The sequence below is a fragment of the Mesoplodon bidens genome (assembly GCF_964165515.1).
Source record: "Mesoplodon bidens genome assembly, chromosome: 1".
NCBI lineage: Eukaryota > Metazoa > Chordata > Mammalia > Artiodactyla > Ziphiidae > Mesoplodon > Mesoplodon bidens.
Window position 1 is genome coordinate 145,412,909 of NC_138176.1, and position 19,718 is coordinate 145,432,626.

Below are 19,718 nucleotides of genomic sequence, written 5' to 3' on the forward strand. Positions count from 1 at the left end.
TAATGATCTTAGTCATCATTCTCAGAAAAGGATGACTATTTTTCTTTCAAGAATAATTAGCTCAAAAAAAATTAAAGTTCACAGAAGCAACCTAAGATATTAGGAAAGTAGCTGGTTTTTTTTAAAAGAAATTTACAAACCATGGCAATACAAATCCTTTTTGGAATAAGGCAGCATTATAAACCTATAAATTAAAATATTTTACTCATCCATTTTTAATTATAATAGGAAACAGAAAAAATATATTCAGTTAATATAAGTATAATCTTTGTCTAGGTTAGGAATACAATGAAAGGGATTTAGGTGGAAATAGAGATGAAAGCAACAGAGATCAAGAAGGTGGAGGGAGAGGGAAAATGGAGGAAAAAGAAAGAAACATAGATAAAAAGCAGCAAGAATTGAAAGAGAGAAGTGTTCCCTATTAAAGGCTTTTTAAACAATTACTGCTATAGGCTGTTAAAGTTGGGCTATGGTGTTCCCCCAATAGGATTAAACAGTAATGTCAAATTTTGAATTTTCCTAAAGAGTCAAAGGACAATAAGCTATGAGCTGGAAGTTTCCCATAATTTAAAGACTGCAATAAAAATTTAATATTCATTTAGGGAGAGAAATACGTATTTCCTACTCTATCAGTTGTAAATAAGTTTAGCTGCAAGTAAAGAAACCATGATTAAGAGTAGCTTAAACAGTTTCTTTTTTTCCTCACAGAACAAGAAGTTCAGAGCAAGGCAGTAGCTGGTGTTCACTGACTGCTCAATGATGTTATTTAGGATTCAGGAACTTTTTTCTCTTTGTTCCAGTGCCCTGGCCACAATAAAAGACCTTCCTCTCACCACTGTGGCCTACAGGTCTCTAGATAGCTCCTGAACCAGCAGGCCTGATGTCAAGGAAAGAAGAGAGCAACTGGAGAAAAGTAATAAAGAATAAGACCAAAGGGGCCTTCCTGCGTGCCTGTCCCTCCTTATCAGAGAAGCCATAGCATCTGGGACACCTCGCTCAGCCCGCTTGTGCTTACATCTCATAGGCCAGTACCACATTCCCTAGGGAGAAGGGCTTGTGTATGGGGATGGCGTGGTAAAGCACCATGCTTACCACAGTCACATTTTCAAGAGTTCTATTTATTTTGCCTGGGGTCACACTTTAATGAAGAGGACAACAGCTGTTTTTCCCTTGGCAGTTATATTCCAGTGATCTGGCAGCAAGCAGAAGAAAGATTATCTTATACATGAAATTTTGTTCAGGGGGAAATATATTTAGTCTTGCTATTGTACTCATTCATTCAAAGATACATTCCAATTTACATGAGGTGGATATCATAATCGAATGCAGAGCAGGCCCTTGAAATTCCAAAATGCAAGCACAACACATGAAAATTTTCCAATTCTGCCAGGTCCTTACAGTTTAAAATGTAAAATACTAAGCTGTTTGCTGCAAGCAAACTTGACTCTACCTAAATTTAATTTGTCATATAAGTCTCACAACAGAAATATCTGCCCCTGTGTATATTCAGTGAATACAACTGAAGATGAAAATCCTCATATTCTCTTATGAAGACTCAGGAAAACACAGGTTTGTTAGGCAAATTATGCACTCTTTCCAGGCTCTCTGGACAATGAATATAATTCAAATTTAGTATCTGTGATGATTAGCATATATACACACACACATATATATATATACTAGTGTATATATATTTATATATATATAAACAATATATAATCATATAAACTAGTATACATATTAGTATATATATTTGTATATATAAATATATAAATAAGTATATATATATACTAATACATTATGATGATTAGTATAAACTAGTCTTTTTTTTAACATCTTTATTGGAGTATAATTGCTTTACAATGGTGTGTTAGTTTCTGCTTTATAACAAAGTGAATCGGTTATACATATACATATGTTCCCATATCTCTTCCCTCTTGCGTCTCCCTCCCTCCCACCCTCCCTATCTCACCCCTCTAGGTGGTCACAAACCACCTAGCTGATCCCCTGTGCTATGTGGCTGCTTCCCACTAGCTATTTATTTTACGTTTGGTAGTGTATATATGTCCATGCCACTCTCTCACTTTGTCACAGCTTACCCTTCCCCCTCCCCATATCCTCAAGCCCATGCTCTAGTAGGTCTGTGTCTTTATTCCTGTCTTACCCCTAGGTACTTCATGACTTTTTTTTTTCCTTAGATTCCATACATATGTGTTAGCATACGGTATTTGTTTTTCTCTTTCTGACTTACTTCACTTTGTATGACAACAGACTCTAGGTCCATCCACCTCACTACAAATAACTCAATTTCATTTCTTTTTATGGCTGAGTAATATTCCATTGTATATATGTGCCACATCTTCCTTATCCATTCATCTGTTGATGGACACTTAGGTTGCTTCCATGTCCTGGCTATTGTAAATAGAGCTGCAATGAACATTTTGGTACATGACTCTTTTTGAATTATGGTTTTCTCAGGGTATATGCCCAGTAGTGGGATTGCTGGGTCGTATGGTAGTTCTATTTGTAGTTTCTTAAGGAACCTCCATACCGTTCTCCATAGTGGCTGTATCAATTTATATTCCCACCAACAGTGCAAGAGGGTTCCCTTTTCTCCACACCCTCTCCAGCATTTATTGTTTCTAGATTTTTTGATGATGGCCATTCTGACCGGTGTGAGATGATATCTCATTGTAGTTTTGATTTGCATTTCTCTAATGATTAATGACGTTGAGCATTCTTTAATGTGCTGGTTAGCAATCTGTATATCTTCTTTGGAGAAATGTCTATTTAGGTCTTCTGCCCATTTTTGGATTGGGTTGTTTATTTGTTATTGAGCTGCTTGTAAATTTTGGAGATTAATCCTTTGTCAGTTGCTTCATTTGCAAATATTTTCTCCCATTCTGAGGGTTGTCTTTTGGTCTTGTTTATGGTTTCCTTTGCTGTGCAAAAGCTTTGAAGTTTCATTAGGTCCCATTTGTTTACTTTGTTTTTATTTCCATTTCTCTAGGAGGTGGGTCAAAAAGGATCTTGCTGTGATTTATGTCATAGAGTGTTCTGCCTATGTTTTCCTCTAAGAGTTTTATAGTGTCTGGTCCTACATTTAGGTCTCTAATCCATTTTGAGTTTATTTTTGTGTATGGTGTTAGGGAGTGTTCTAATTTCATTCTTTTACATGTAGCTGTCCAGTTTTCCCAGCACCACTTATTGAAGAGGCTGTCCTTTCTCCAATGTATATTCCAATACTATATATAAAAATATATATTAGTTTATATACACTAAACTATATAAACTAATATATATGATTTATATGTAAATAAATAAGTATACTAGTTTATAAGCTATATAAATAAGTATATATAGATATAAAGTAGTATATATAAACTAGTATATATATTAGTATATATATATATATATAAACTATCATATATAAAGGTTTCTGGGAGATAAAGTTTCATAAATTCATAGCACAGTATGTGTTTTAATAGCATTTATCATGTATTTTAATAATTACATATAGAGAGTATATATATATATATATATATATAGTATTCATGTATTCTCAGGGGGTGTAAAATATTAGACTATAAGGATATCTACCAAATTTACCAAGCTATTAACAGTAGTGTTCTTTTCTGGGTGGTGGAGTAAAGGTAGTTTGTGTTTGGGGCACATGCACGCATGCACACTGGCACTTTCCTATGGCTATATGATTATTATTAACAAAATTCTTATTACATTATATTAGAAATGTTTGCATGTCAGTCTCTCCCATTAGCTCTAATCTCTATAAGGATTCAGTGATCTTGTCACTTATTTCTATATCCATACTTTCTAGAATAGTACCTGGAAATTAGTAAGTGCTTGTTGTTCTCAGAATAAATTAATGAAAGAATTAGTTTGATTGTGGACTTTCTCATTCAGGTCAGTGTCCATCCATTCGTTCAAGTACTCTAACCAGGATTTGATGACCCACGTTCCTGTGATTGTGCTAATATGTTAGAGGTGCTTCCAACTAAAAATTGTCACTCGCCATCTGGTTCTACAAGCATGAAGTCACTAGCCACTGTAGTCGCTGGCCTTCAACGTACCCTGAAAGGAGTTCAAGGTGAAGATCAGGAATAAGGCTCTCCGTGCTCTGGGAAAAACTGGCAGAACAGGCCATCAGATAGATATTTTTAGGAGAAGATTTTATGAGCCCAATTTCTTGCATCTTCTCATACCTAGAAAAGCACTAAAATCATTAATGGAGACATCTGGCTCCTCATGACTAGCAGCAACCTTTTGCCAAAATGTGTGCTTGACTGCATGTATCCACCTTCACTAAAATCACGTATATACTGACCTTCCCCCCACCTCTTCGGAGTAGTTCCTCGGAGCTATCTGAATGGCTGTCTCTGGGCTATAGTCCTCATTTGACCCCAAAGAAAACTTAACTCACAATTGTCATGTTATGCTTTTTTTGTGTGTGTGCTAACATTTTTAAAAGAAAACAAATAATGAATCACTTAATATCCTTCAGATGCCCCTGAGAATAACAGGACTTCACATTCCTAACATTGTCTTAGGTCCCATGATCATATAGAAGTTGATACCAAATGCTGACCTATCACTATTGAGAATCCCATCTAAAACTGCCTTTAAGTACTGTTGCCAGATGCCAATATTGACCTGGACCATTCACTATTTTATTTTCTTATTCAGAAAAAAAGCAGCATTTTTATCAACATTTCTTAAAATTACTTGGAAGTAAAAGAACTACTTTAAAACATAAAATGGTCAGGTCTAAGATTTGAGTTGATTTACAAGCTAATAAATTAGTCTGTTGTTCTTTCCTGGATGCTGGTAGAAGAGACAAAACTCCTGAGTCAGAGAAAAAGGGTTTTGTTACTCATGGCACAGCAAACAGCTGGAGCATCAGTATATTTATAATGTTTCTTCTTGCCCCCAGATCTCACAAGGAGATGGGGAGGGGGCCAGATGGATGCTATACATGCAGAGTATGCGCATCCCAGCTGAGAAACGCTGAGATTGGGGAATCCACCACATTTATAGAAAGGAGTGAGCTAGCTTACTCTTTGTGTGGGTGTAGGAGATATCACCTCATCTCTCAAGATTACGAACTGCATGAACAGCCCTGAAAAATGGCCCCAGTAAACAGCAGTTAGGGCCTTACAATCTTAGCACACTCAGCAAGACATAAAGGACAGCTATGTAGCCTACAAAGGACTCTCTCTCCCACAAAACTATTATTATATAAGCACAAATAAATCATTGACCAAAATTTGCAAATTTTTATTTATTCTGCAGAGAACACAGAGCAAGCCTATTTCGATGTAGTTCAATGCTTGGGTTCCGCTTGGCTTTTATCCCCACCTACTATGACTAGAGCAAAGAGTTGGTGAATGAAATACAAGAAACAAGGCTGCGGCAGAAGTCAGGTTCAGAGGATGAAGGGTTTTATATACCATGATAAAGACATTGGACTTATCCAAAGAAAACAGGAGCTATTTGAGGGTTCAAAGTGAGAGAGATTCGATTTGCATTTTATATAAATGGCATGGAACAGGCAAATATAGAGGCAGGAAGCCTAATTTGGAGGCAGTTGAATGATTGCGGCCTGACCCAAAAAGTAGGAGTTAGGATACAGATAAGAATAGACTTGAGAAATGTTTAAAAGGTAGAATTGTCTCAATTTAGAGTTTAATTGTATACAAGAGGTGAGGAAGAAGAATTTAAGAAAATTGCCTGTTTCTGCCTTGAGCAACCATGTCACGGTGGCACTCTTCCCTAATGTAGAAAGCACAGAGCATGCAGCAAATCAGAGAGTGAAAGCATTTTGTTTTTTTGATACTATAGGGAGACTGAGATGTACTGGGACATCTGAGATGTTCAACAGAAGTTGGATATGCAGATCTGGTGATTTGGAGACAAAGCTAGGCTTGTGCCATGGAACTAAATGGTAACTGAAGTCATGAAAGAGAACAAGATCATGTCGGAGTATATGAAGAACAAGAAGAAAAAAAAAAGGTTCAGCTGAGAACACTTGAAGCACAACCACTCAAAGACAGTCAAAAGACTTAGAATTACAACCAGAAAGAAGAAAATCAAGAATGCAAGATACCATAGGAGCTAAAAGAATATTTCAAGAAAAGAGACATCATTGTCAAGTGCTATGGTGAACTCAAATAACTTCAGAACTTAAAGTGTTTATTCGATTGAATAATGAGGTTTTTATTTACATTGATATGAGCAGTTTCATTAGAATCGGAGGAAGAAATCATGTCAATAGAAAGAGAAGTCGAAGTGAGTTGAAGAAATGACAAATGTGTGTGTACATAGGCAACTGTTTCAAGAAGTGTACAGTATAAATGCAAACAGAGGAAACTTCCAGGGTTTGTTTTGTTTTTTAATGAAAGGAGAGATTTGAATATGCTTTAAATGAACATAGGAAAGAACCAATAGGTAAGGGCAGATTGAAGATGTGGGGATAAAACAGGAGAGATAGTCCAAAGAGATGCTAAAGTAGAATTTTCAAAAAGATAAAATCAGGACTCTCATGCAAATATAAAATGAACATGTATCAAAGATTGCCTTCAACTCACTAAACAAAGGGGTAACTCATAAGATATTAAGACCAGCTCAAAGTGATCTGAATAGCTGATTTATTTATAAGTAATTTAATATGGAAATGTAAAGATAAGATTGCTCAGTAAGTGCAAAATGATTAATATCCTGGAAAGCAAAAAACTGAAGCCTTTGGAGTTATCTTTTTACAGAAGAGAAAATGTGGACAGACCTTATTTACATCACTATAGGGCAAAATGCATAAGTTAACTATGCATGTAACTTCACTAAGTCATAATAAATTGTAAGCTGAACAAAGTACATTTCCATAGATAATCCTTGCGTGGACCTGTAAAACAATGACCCCGTATGATAATAAAAGGACATTCTGTTCACCTTTTGGTGTTATTTACAAGTTCTGAACAATTTTTCTCAAGACAGAGTAGTTGCTAAGGAAGTAGGAAAGGAAGTTTACCTTCAAGGTCTTGGCAAGTATCAGAAACAAAACAACAACACAAAAAGTGAGTAAAGTGAGTTAATGAACAGTCCATTTACGAAATTATGGACAGAATCAAGAAAGAGAAACCAAAAATGGTGAAGGGACCCTGGGGTCAGCAACAGTAGCTCCACTAGGTCTGATAACGGAGCAAATGGTTACCATGACCCTTTGAGACCTAAAGCTGTAGACGCCAACTGTGGACTTTGATAGAGGAACACATCCAGTGGCAATCCCTCAGCCTGAGGAAGATAATAAAGGAAAGAATATCCCTCATCATTTTCCTGCTCTCCAATCTCTGGTGACTTCCATTGGCGAAATCCAACCTGATGCCAGAGGGCAAAGGAGCCTTTATGTAGGTCTTATAGCTCACTCTTCTGGGACATAAAGCAATGACTGATTAATTGGTACTATACCAAAAGGATCCTCTTGATAGATTCTAATATTCATGGATGTAGTGTCTCATCACATTCTGATTACAAATTAATACATTCTTTTATTGCTTCTCAGGAAAGGAAACAGATGGCAAATGGTTATGATTGGAATGAATCCATTTGTAAGCTATGATGTCCAAGATTATTTCAGGTCAATGTGAAATCAATAAACTTTGTATTCATATTTATATAATTTTTTCATAAATTAACCAAATTAGCAAAACTTTCTCAGTGTATCAAATGTTGTCATGAGTTCTGAGAAGAGGAAATATGGTAACCAGCAACATTCCAGGACACTAACTACTGGGAGTATTCGTAAACACTGACTGGATTATGATACCTAATGAGTTAACAAAATGAATTTCCTTTATTATGTTACAATTTTAGACGTTACATCCTTTATAAGGATTTTTTATCAGAAATCCAGAATGATGTAAAAGGAAAGGCCAACGGTTATTTCAAAAAGATGTTGAAATGCAGGGTATATTCAAACTGGATAGCAATATAGGGTGATTTCTTTTGTGCCAAAGTATAGTCACACGGCTGCATAAGGCACAAGTTTTGAGCTTCTGTAACTTGCTGCTAACACCACTTCCAGACCTCTTTGGCAATTATTATACACTGTTGTAACATATACAACAACAGTATCTTTCAACAGCAAGTACCTCCTCCTTGAACGCTTTCCATTTTCTATATGTAAGTAAGTCTTTCCTAGATAATTTCAACAGAGTTTCATTTCAACAACAAAGAATTTGTTGAAATATCATGGTAGGCAAAGAATTGTACTCTGAACCCACTGAGGCTATATCTGAGTCTCAATAAATGTCATTTTCATTTTCACCATGTATTTTATGGATGTGTATACATGTCCTCTCTTCTCTACCAGAATATAAATTCCTTATGTGTAAGTTCTTTCTTATCCACCACTATGTATCTTGTGGAAATAGAACATTATGGGCACTCATAAGCATTTGATAAAAATTTGATGAATAAGTGGATGGATGGCTAAATGAATACAAAAGAAAATTAAATGGTCTGTTAATTAACAAATATTTGAAGAACTCTCATCTATTTATCAACTGAAAGTGGGAAGTAGTATATGCTATTGTTAATTGTTTTACTAGGAATATCAGCTGCATCTATGTTGTATCTATGTTGTATTCTTCAAACCTATGTCATAAATCAATTAGAAACCTAAAATGAAGATTTCTTCAAATGTGGAAACATAAAGCATAAACTCTTAGTTTTGCTTTACAGATAAGGTCATAGAAAGATTAAGTGGTTTACAAAAGCTTTTATACAAATGCTAATAGCAGCATTATCCATAATAGCTAAAAAGAGGGAAAAGCTCAAATATTTACCAACCAACTGCTAAATGGATGAATAAAATGTGGTATATCCATATAATGGAATATTATTTGACAATAAAAAGAATGAAGTACTGATACATGCTATACCAGGGATGAACCTTGAAAACTTTACATTAAGTGAAATTTATATGAAATGTCCAGAATAGGCAAATCTATAGAGACAGAAAGTAGCTTAGTGGTTGCCAGGTTTGGGGGCAGAGTGAATAAACAGTGACTGCTAATGGGTATTAGGTTTCTTTGGGGATAATGAAATGTTCTCAAGTTAGATCGTGACAACTGTATAATTCTGTGAATATACTACAAAGCATTGAATTGTATACTTTAAATGAGTGAATGGTATGAAATGTAAATGATGTTTTTTGTTTGTTTTTTGTTGTTTGTTTTTGTTGTTGTTTGTTTGTTTTTGTGGTACGCGGGCCTCTCACTGTTGTGGCTTCTCCCGTTGCGGAGCACAGGCTCCAGATACGCAGGCTCAGCGGCCATGGCTCACAGGCCCAGCCGCTACGCGGCATGTGGGATCTTCCCAGGCCGGGGCACGAACCCATGTCCCCTGCATCGGCAGGCGGACTCTCAACCACTGCGCCACCAGGGAAGCCCGTAAATGATGTTTTAATAAAGCTATTTTTAAAAAGTAAAAATTAAGTGTCTTGTTCAAAATTTCAGGAATAATTAGTGAAGTCAGAACTGTAATCCACACTTTCCCAACCCGTACAATTCTTTTTCCTTACCTTGCTGTTGTCTTGTGTGTAACACAGTTACTTTTTACTCCCTTATTTTCTGAAAATCTTCATTGCTTTTTTGCCATTTTTGTATTTTTATTTAGTTCTCTTTCTTTCCTCCCATTTCTTAACTTCCTCAAGAGCTCTCACACTGTCCTTCCCAGCTGTTAAATGACCTACATTTTAATGATCACTACTCAGTTTTATTTCTTATGGCTGCACATCAGGGTGACTTCTGATAATATTAATCTAATTCTTCCACAAAAGAGACATTTGGGACTAAGCATATGAAACTTGATGGGCAAGACTTTCAAGAAGAAGATGACTTTAGCAGGATGTGAGCCACAGGTGGGAAACCATTGAACAAAAGAATGATTCTGTTGCTGGAATCTTATTACATTCATAGAAATGAGAGACTTGCAAAGGTTGTTTAACTTGATACTCTTACCCGGGAGATTGACTTACAGCTGGTGTGTGAGAAATGCCATTTTCCAGATGACTTCCTCTCCTGTTACAAAGTCTGGCTATGGCCCCTGCAAAGTGCTGGATCTGCTCCATGTTTGGGTGTTTGAGACACTTGTCTTTCCCCTCTGTGCTGGTTTTTTCCACTCATCTTTTTTTAATTTTAAGTGTTCTACTGTAGGAAGATTAATTCTTCTCCATTGAGTTCCATGTCTTTTTGAATATATGTGCAGCCATTGTGATAATTCCAACTGGGTCAGAGAGAAGGCATAAGGTAAATGGTAGTTCACACTATTAAAGAAAGCCATAAGGTAATACATTTTCTCTCTCTGCAGTACATGACTGGATAGATTCCTCAAATTTAAGAAATAAAAATGGACATTTCCTTGTCCATTATTGTCAACTTCTAGAAATGTCATTAAATGTGATTAACAGGTGATTTTTTCTTTTTTTCCAAATGAAAATGTCCAATGTGAATCTTTCACTGGTTTAAATTGTAAATTACATTTTTCCCCCATTTTTAAAAACATTCTCTGGTGGCTTTAAGCAGCTTTTATTCACTTACTGTCCATGGTTATTCATTTTCCATTAATCCTGAATTATTTGGGGGAATCGCTCAACTTTCATGGGAAAAATATGTTAATATTGGTAAGTTCGTGTCTTTTAACCTAACACATAGCAGTAAATATATAGTACAACTTGTTATAAGTTGTGGAGGGAAGAGGAAAGAAAGGAGAAGATAGAAGATTGCTCTGGTTACAGACATAGTAGAAGTAACACCCCAAAGTGAAGCCTTTGTGACACTGTCATATTTCACAAAGTTAAAAGGGAAGGAGTAGGAAGCAGACAATGTTAATTGCCTACCCATCTTCTCCCTTCTTTCTTGCTAACAGAAGCCCACTGTGTTTGGGTTGCCCAGCCCCAAGGACTGAATCACGGGTTAGTCTTACCAATAGTGACTTTAATGTCTCCTTTTGATTCCATCCTATTTGGGATAATGGTATGTCATAATGATGCTTAGAACTTCAGCAGCCATCTTGCCACCATGATGCAATAAAGGAGGACAAAAATTAAATGTGCTTAATAACAGAAAGGGTCAAAGAAATTGGGTCTTTAATGACATCACTGCACTGATGAACTAGATGTCCTGCCTCCTCCAGACTCTTTGTAATATAAGAAAAATGTCTCAAATGATCGTCCGGTGTTTATTAATTGCAGACCTATGCATCCTAACTGAAACAGTATCAGAGCATTTTCATACCATCAAGAACATATATGATGCTCAAGATTATAAAGAAAGTTAAGCTTTTGATCAGGCTTAAATAATAGAAGCATTTCATCAAGCTCAACTGCCCTCTCCGAGTGGGTAAGGGAGTTTATTTTCTCTGATATGCCCTTCTGGATGGCATGACTGAGGTGAAAGGCATAGTTATGGATGAGCAATGGATACCGCTCTAGGTCCTCTCTGAATTTTGAGTTGTAATTCACAACAGGGATCATCATTTAAGAAAATAATGGATGACTATTAAGATTTTAGGAATTTTCCTCAAGAAGACAAGCTGTTTGATGAGATGATCTTACTTGATAATCTTTTTTTTAATTTATACTGCTGGCTATCACTACACACAGCATAGAAGACATACCTAAGTACCTAAAAAGAGAGGGCACATTTCATATTTACAAACAAATCCTGGTTGCAGAGCAGAGCAGGAGCCTAGGAATGTGTAGCCATGCTAAATAATATGCATCCTATTCCCTTTGCCCATCTCCCACTCATACCTCAGCCACACACTTTTATTCAATAACAAAAGTAAATAGTAGAAAAAAAGTGCCAATACATTAAACACAGTTTTTATACATCTGTCTTGATTTCCTGAATAACGACTTTATAATAGAAATACAATGACTATGGCCTTCTATCATTTTTCTCTTAACACTTTGATCTGCAGAGTTCTCAGGAACAGAAAGATGGTCTATCAGAATCATTAACTGGATGATGTTAAGCTTACAGTCATGCAGCTAGTAGTTGTTGAGCACCTATAACGTATCAGGGTTTGTATTAAGTCCTGAGGTGGAAGGAGTGATTACCACCATCAGTTTCTCACAGATGGGAATAAAACCTAGTTATGTACCCCCAAAATTGCATCCCATTGTGGTAGAGTGCTATAACAAAGATTTGGGGACAAAGAAAAGAGCTGCAAGACTCAGATGGGGGTGGTTGGGAAGGCTTAGGATGGTAGAAACTCGCACTGAATCTTGAAGGACTAAGTGGAACTTTCTAGATGAGGAGAGAGGATATTTACCAGCAGTTGGAACTGGATGTGTAAAGAATGCAAGGCAACAGGGAAGCAAGCAGCTAATTATGGCAGGCTCAGTGAGGGATCCATGTGAGGGAGAAGGAGCAGATGGGAAGGGAGGGAATTTTTGGCTATATGAAAGTTTAACCCCAAAGGAGATAGGAAGACTTTGGGGGATTTTAGGCAAGGAAGTAAAAGATCATTCTGGCAGCTTAGGATAGAATGAATTAAAATGAAGAGAGTCTGGAGGTAGAAAGAAAATAATTCCAACAAAAAATTACAACAGTGGCATTGGGTATGAATCAAAAAATTTCAAGAGAGAGTCTAAAGGATTTGGTGATCAATTGAATGTAAGGGTAACAGCTCCACGGGGGGTTTGAGGATAACTCACATATTCTGACAACCAACTGGGATGGACAGTTATGACATACTTTATGATATATACTAAAAATGAGTTTTGTGTTTAGGGAAGAAGGAAGCAACAAATATACTTTTCACAGGGTTGAGTCTGAGGAGCTTATGGTTTATTCATGTAAAACTGTCCAACAGATCAGAGGTTCCTAAGCTTCCAGATTTCACATACCAGTAAAATTTCCAAATAAACATGACGGACCAACTTAAGACTGCCAATTTTTCATTTTGCTAAGTCAGGATATGTTTTTTAAAAAATCTATCCACTGATATCAATATTTCATTTTTATAATAGGATATTTCAACACCAACAACTGAGTGAATCTTAATATAAAAGGCAATTTATTAAATTAAGTAAACTTGACTTCATTTTAAAACTGCACTGAAATGTCCTTCTTTTAAATTGATTAATTAATTTATTTGGCTGAGACGGGTCTTAGCTGCGGCACACAGGATCTTCATTGTGGCACACGGGCCTCTCTAGTTGCGGTGCATAGGCTTCTCTGGTTGCAGCGCGCAGGCTTCTCTCTAGTCGTGGCGCACAGGCTCCAGAGTGCACAAGTTCAGTAGCTGTGGCGTGCAGGCTTAGTTGCCCTGTGGCATGTGGGATCTTAGTTTCCTGACCAGTGATAGAACTGCATCCCCTGCACTGGAAAGTGGATCCTTAACCACTGGACCACCAGGGAAGTCCCAAAATGTCCTTATTTTTTTTCAGTTCCTCTTTTTCCAACATAATCCTCATCACTGACTTACAACAGACCACAAATTGGCACTAAAGCCACTGAAATAGTTTGTACATATAGAGATTTGGGGTCCAATAGAGAAGCAATAGTTGAAGATCTAGAATCATAAGCATATTATTTGAAATTGACAAAATAGATAATCATAAGTACTATTTATTCACCATCTTCTATGAGTCAAGCACTAATGTAAGGGCTTTACATAATTTCTCATTTCAAAATCTCAACAATTCTGAAAGGTAAGAGAGGGTAGTTCATTTTTACAGATGAAGAAATTGAGACTGAAGATATTAAGTTGCCCAAGATCACAAAGCAGAAAGTGGCAGAGCTAATAGCCAAGATTTCTCTAAGTTGAAGTTCTCGATTTTTAAGTGTGATGTTAAACTGCTACCCTGGAAAGAATATATAGAATGAGACAGGGCATCAAGTATGGAACTCTAAGGAATACTGACACTTAAGATGATGTTCCAAAAGAAAAGAGCCTAGAAAAGGAAAGTAAATAGGGTCATGTGAAACAAAGGAGAGGAGAATTTACAAAAGAAATGTGTTGTCAAAAATTCCAAATATCATGGAGAAAGTAAATATAAATTAAATATGCATAAAAATCTATATTTATACAAATTGAAGTGAAAAAATTTTACACTGCATTTTCTTTTAATAGCCTGTTAGTAATACCCATCAGTCCTGCTGACCCTTTCACGTGCTCAGCAGCCACTCACAGTTACTAGAATTAGGAACTTACTCTACAACCATGTATCTAACCCCTTTTGCAAGTCAGAAACCAACCTGGACATCTTTTTGGTACTGGCCCATTGTAAGGGTCTTAATCTGGATTACCTGAGCAGTTGGATTAGCTAGCATTTGAATTCCTGACCCTGGTACTTAAATAAATCTTTCAGGATCAAATCAAACCACATTCAAATTTATATAATATCTCTTATGCAGGATAAGTTCCTCTAACTAGAAAGTTTTTTAAAGTGTAATTTGTAATTTAGGAACTATGGATGTAGAGAAATGTTTGCTATAATCTTATAGCCTGTTCTAAAATTTCTATTACAAAAGCTGCTTCTGATAGGCACAAAGATTTGAAATGCAATTTCAATATGCTATCACCAGGAGGCACTGATACACTGATATCAGGGTTTGAATAATTAAGCCAATACATTGTATAAGTTTAAGACAATCACTTCTATCAAGTCCTAACAGAGATTTCCAATCATGAATTCTTTACCCCTTATATGCCTGTCATAAATTACTGCCTCTCAGGTCCAAATTCTTTCTATTTCCCTGCTCTGTGAAAATGGGCCCTTTAAATATTTTCCACTGTCAACTGTACCATGTCACACTTTATCAGTAGAGATTGCTGGAGGGACATTACAGGGGGAAAGGGTTTTGCCTCCTGCTTCTCATGTGCTCACTTCTGTGCAGACTTCTGCAGCACATGCCTAGTACCCAGGTCCTACAGCTCAGGCAGCTTCCAGCACCAGGTTCCTACGGTGTGCCCAGCTTCTCCAGAGCCAGGTTCCTGCAGAGTGGTGAGGAGAAGAGTGATACTACCTTTGGGCAGTTTTGTAGCATTGCTTCAGGTGAGATACCACCTCACCAACAACTTTCCCTGGAGCACTAGAGAAAGGCAGCTTCCTGAGAGCAGATTTCCAACAAACTCTCCCAGGGTAGCATCACAGGGACTTTTCTGACATCCAGCGAGGACTGTGCCTTCTGCAGTAGGTTCCAGATCTCAATCCTGGAGTGTGGAGAGGGGGGCATGAGTGGGAACTCTTCCTTGGGTGATCTTCTCAGCCCTATGGATAAGGACTGCTCCTTATACCCGTTATACTGTATTCTTTACAGTTCTCTTTACTTCTCACCAGTGAAAGAGGCATTGCTCCAATCTCTTATTAGAGTTAGTGATTCTTTATATTAAATTTTCCCTGTTCAAGTTACTTCATGATTTTTCTCCCCTGATAATATGCATACTGATAAAATCCAGTTACACTTACCTTTATAAAAATAACCAAAGAAATTAAAATAACCAAAGAAATTAAAATAATAGTAACTCTATAAATTTCAAAGATGATAATTTAACATCACAACTTTTAAAGAAATAAATAATTCAAATAATACCTTTCCCATGAAATATTAACTTTGCCAGTTCACCATGTTTCCCAAGAGGAAGTCAAACACCTTTTCTGGTGGTCTTTCCTTAACCTTAAATTTCCTCAATATTAAAGGAGGAAAGAGGAAGACAACTGAAAGAATTTTACTGAGAACCTATCACAGCCTAGAGGTCTATACATCTCATCTGTCTTAATCCTACAATGACCCAAAGAGTAAGTGTTATTATTTCAATTTTAGTCAAGGAACTAAGACCAAGAGAGGTTAAGTAACTCACCAAGATCATGTACCTAGTAAATGGCAGAGAGGATTCAAAGGCAGATGTGGCTGATTCCAAACTCCTTATGCTTCCCCACAGATGATTTTTTGTGTAACTGGCTCTCTTCTCTCTGACTCAGATACAGAAGGCAGCTCACTGGAACTGAATTTTTAATTTATGTTTTCATCTTCTTTGCTCTCAGAACAGATGCTGCTTCTTTCTGCATGCTTCATAAGAAAAAGAAAGAAGCAACTACTTAGAAAGCAGGCCAAAAAAAAAAAAAAAAAAAAGCTTTCATGTATATTTTCCCTCAGTCAAAAAGAAATATTTCTAATAATATAACAAGAGTGAAATTATACCCTCCCTTTTCTTTTTCCAATCAAAACAGGCTACTTAGGTGGCAATGATATAATTAAACTTTAGCAACTTTAGCCCTAGAAATATTGGTTTATATTATATTAAATTTAGCATATTTTTCAAGTGTTGAAAGAAAAAAAACTGTCAGCCCTCAATTCTATACTTCACAAAAATATCCTTCAGGTATGAAGGGCAAAAAAGACATTCTCAGATGAAGGAAAACTAAGAGAATCTGTTCCCAGTAGACTTACCCTTAAAGAATGCCTTAAAGAAATCCTTCAAACAGAAAGAAAATGACTTCAGAAAGGTAGAAATAACAATGCAGTAGGTTAAAAAAAAAAAGAAGCAGGGAGGGGGTAAATATAATAGACTATCCTTCTTCTCATGGGTTTTTAATCATGTCTGGTGGCTGAAGCAGCAACTATAACACCACCCCAGGGGGTGCTTGATGTGTGTAAGGGAAATAAATTTTTAAATGGGGAGAGTTAAGGGATTTAAATGGAAATAAGGTTCCTATACTCCACTTGAAGTAGTAAAGTATTTTTTCAGTAGATTGTTATTGCAGTTACACATGTTCATTGTAATACCTAAAGCAATCACTAAGAAAACAATACATCTAAAAAACTGTTCAAGGAAGACAAAGGAGGACCTTTGTATCACATGTTAATGTCTGCTAGGAGAACAGACTTCAGAAGAGGCATCCAGCACTCAAGTGGACAGGATGACTCAGTCACCCAGCCTCAGTCTTTAGCTTCTCTGGCAATTGAATAGTACAGCTATGAACTAGAATGGCCATGGTGGAAGAAATGGACCTTCACTTGGGCCTGCAATCCTTCTCACCAATGCTAGTCTAGCTATTGCCACTGCTGAACGTCTAACTTGCCAGTAGCAGAGAACTACAGTGTGCTCCCAATATGGAACAATCTTTCAGTGAGACAACCCAGACTCTTACACTCTGGAAAGGGCAAATGTTCCATGCTACCCATGTTTGACCCTGTATTCCAGATAGGGCTTTGCCTTTCCTTTCCTGGCCACACTTCCCATCCAGCATCACCAAGGACTCACTCTGGATAGCCAGGTGACTTTCATTCCCAGTCGTTACTGTAAATGGGAAAGTATAGCAACCATGACCTGATCAAGACAGAGTGACAAAGAGGCTCACAACTCACAAATTAAGGATGGGGCCTGGGTTGCCCCCACCAGGCAAACCACACGTTGGCAGAAATGCTCATAGTGGGGAGAGGAATTTAGAACTGGTAGTGGAGGCAGGAGGTAATGAATATTACACATGGCCTCAGGACAAACTGCAGCAGCAGCAGCTGGATTTTATCCCAGTAACCTTCTTGTAAGGTTTTCCAATCAGAATTCTAGAGAGGCTGTGCCTGAATGTATGTGTATCTGAGTTCGAAGAGTAAACTGTAAAGGATGTTGTTGGTACCCATCCACGTCATGTAAAGAGGGGCGTCCCCCTTTTCCCCAGCTACTGTGAGCATTGGTTGATAACAGCTCACAGCTACTCCCATTTCTAGTGACTTGCCCTCACACAAACAGGAGCAGCCTCACCTGGGAGGCTATGACCGCCCACCCCTCCCAAGGGAAGACCACTGCCCTGACTCACTCTCATCAGGAGGAAATGACTTGGTTGTACAATTTGTCCTCCATGGTTTCCTGTGGAATCAGATCCATATTCTGGCTCAGTTTTTTTTGTTTTTTTTTCCTGTCCTATCCTATTTTCCTCAATTTCCTTCACCTGAAAGTGCTTTCCTAAACAAACAAACAAACAAAAAACCACTGGAACAAGAATTCCTATCCCATACTCTCCTTGTAGAAACTCCAGCTAAGACACTTGTGAATTATAAAACTGTGCTCTGCTAGACATGCCTTGTAAAACTTGATAGATTCCATCAAATCTGAAACTTGAAACCAAATGATTAAATTTAAATCTGTAGATAACACAAACTCTGTATGCATTTCATATTACTTGAGTTAGGAAACTAGAGTTTATGATAAATATAATAAAATATTGTTAATTCAAAAGAGGCAACAAGCTTTCTATTTCTGCTTTGATGATGTCTTTCCAAAATCTTCATTACTCTAAAGGCAGGAAGCATGCAATCACAGAGAGCCTATCTTTCACATTAGTTGTTTTGTATGGGCCAAAAAAACTGAAACAGAGGCCACCTACAAGAAGAAGAAATGACTTTTGAAATAATTTTCACTTGCCATAAAATTTATTCTGCTTATAATAAATTATCATTCAGGTGATTTTCCACAAAAGTCCAATTTAAAAAAACATATCGTAAAACAAAGTCACAAATCAGCACTGTACTCTAGAGGGAAATACTTCTAGAAATAATATATAATATTATGGATTCAAAAACACTAAATTGAGGAAAAAACAAAATAAAAAACACCACAGAGAATTTAAATCTTAATTGTAATCATAACACTAGGAAACTTGGTGGGTTCAATCCTTCTCTTGAGAACACAGAACAAGTGTATTCTTTTAACTCTGTTTCTCCTAGGCCTTCAAGACTAGAAATTTATAATCTAGGTTATAAAATTAAATTATTTTAAAAAGAGCTCCTATCACCATTAAGAAAAGAATATATCATCAAAATCCATTGTTCAACTTCCATAGATCTACTGTTTTCAAAACTCATCTTCCATCAAAGGGAGCTTCCAATATTTTGACAAAGCATGGTGACCAGCACTTAAATTAACACTAGGGCTTCCCTGGTGGTGCAGTGGTTGAGAGTCCGCCTGCCGATGCAGGGGACACGGGTTTGTGCCCTGGTCCGGGAAGATCCCACATGCCGCGGAGCGGCTAGGCCCGTGAGCCATGGCCGCTGAGCCTGCGCGTCTGGAGGCTGTGCTCCGCAACAGGAGAGGCCACAACAGTGAGAGGCCCGCGTACCGCAAAAAAATAAAATAAAATAAAATAAAATATGAACCATAATTCCTTAATAATTGTCAAATAAGCAGTCGGTATTCAAATGTCCATGACTGTCTTGTACATTTTAAAAGTGTTTAGTTTAAATCAGGACTCAAATAAGAATCATACATTGCATTTGACCGTGTTTCTTAAATTTCTTAAGATTTTTCCATGCCCACATTTCCCCCTTTGAAATTTATTTATTTAAAAAAACTAAGATCACTTATACAATAAAGCTTTCCACACTCTGGATTTTAATGACTGCTTCCTCACGGTGTCTTTTAACATGTTTGTCTGTCCCCTGTAACTCCTGTAAGCTGCTAGTTAAATCTAGAGGCTTGATCTGTTTCAAGGAAGAATTTTGGCAAGAATACTTTAGAGATGGTGGTATATACTTCTATCAAGAGGCGTATAACGTTTAGTAGTTTCTCTTTTTGTGGGGGTTAACAGCTGTAATTGATCATTTCCTAGATCATCTATATCACTGAGGGTTCACAAAAAGGTGATATTTGCATACTATTATTCCTTCTTATCTATTGGCTATGAAAATTTTATA

General features: G+C 36.9%; 1 protein-coding gene across 3 annotated transcripts in view; it reads right to left on the reverse strand.

Annotated features, from left to right (window-relative positions):
- GRXCR1 (glutaredoxin and cysteine rich domain containing 1) overlaps positions 1 to 19,718 on the reverse strand; it is a gene marked incomplete at its 5' end in the record, with an annotated part of 342,040 nt that overhangs the window by 247,300 nt on the left and 75,022 nt on the right. For 2 of the 3 annotated variants that reach the window (XR_014015185.1, XR_014015186.1), the window contains one exon: positions 15,889 to 16,097. Of the gene's footprint in view, positions 1 to 1,082; positions 1,193 to 15,888; positions 16,098 to 19,718 lie in introns of those variants that run through there. The other variant, XR_014015187.1, reaches the window with a different exon arrangement.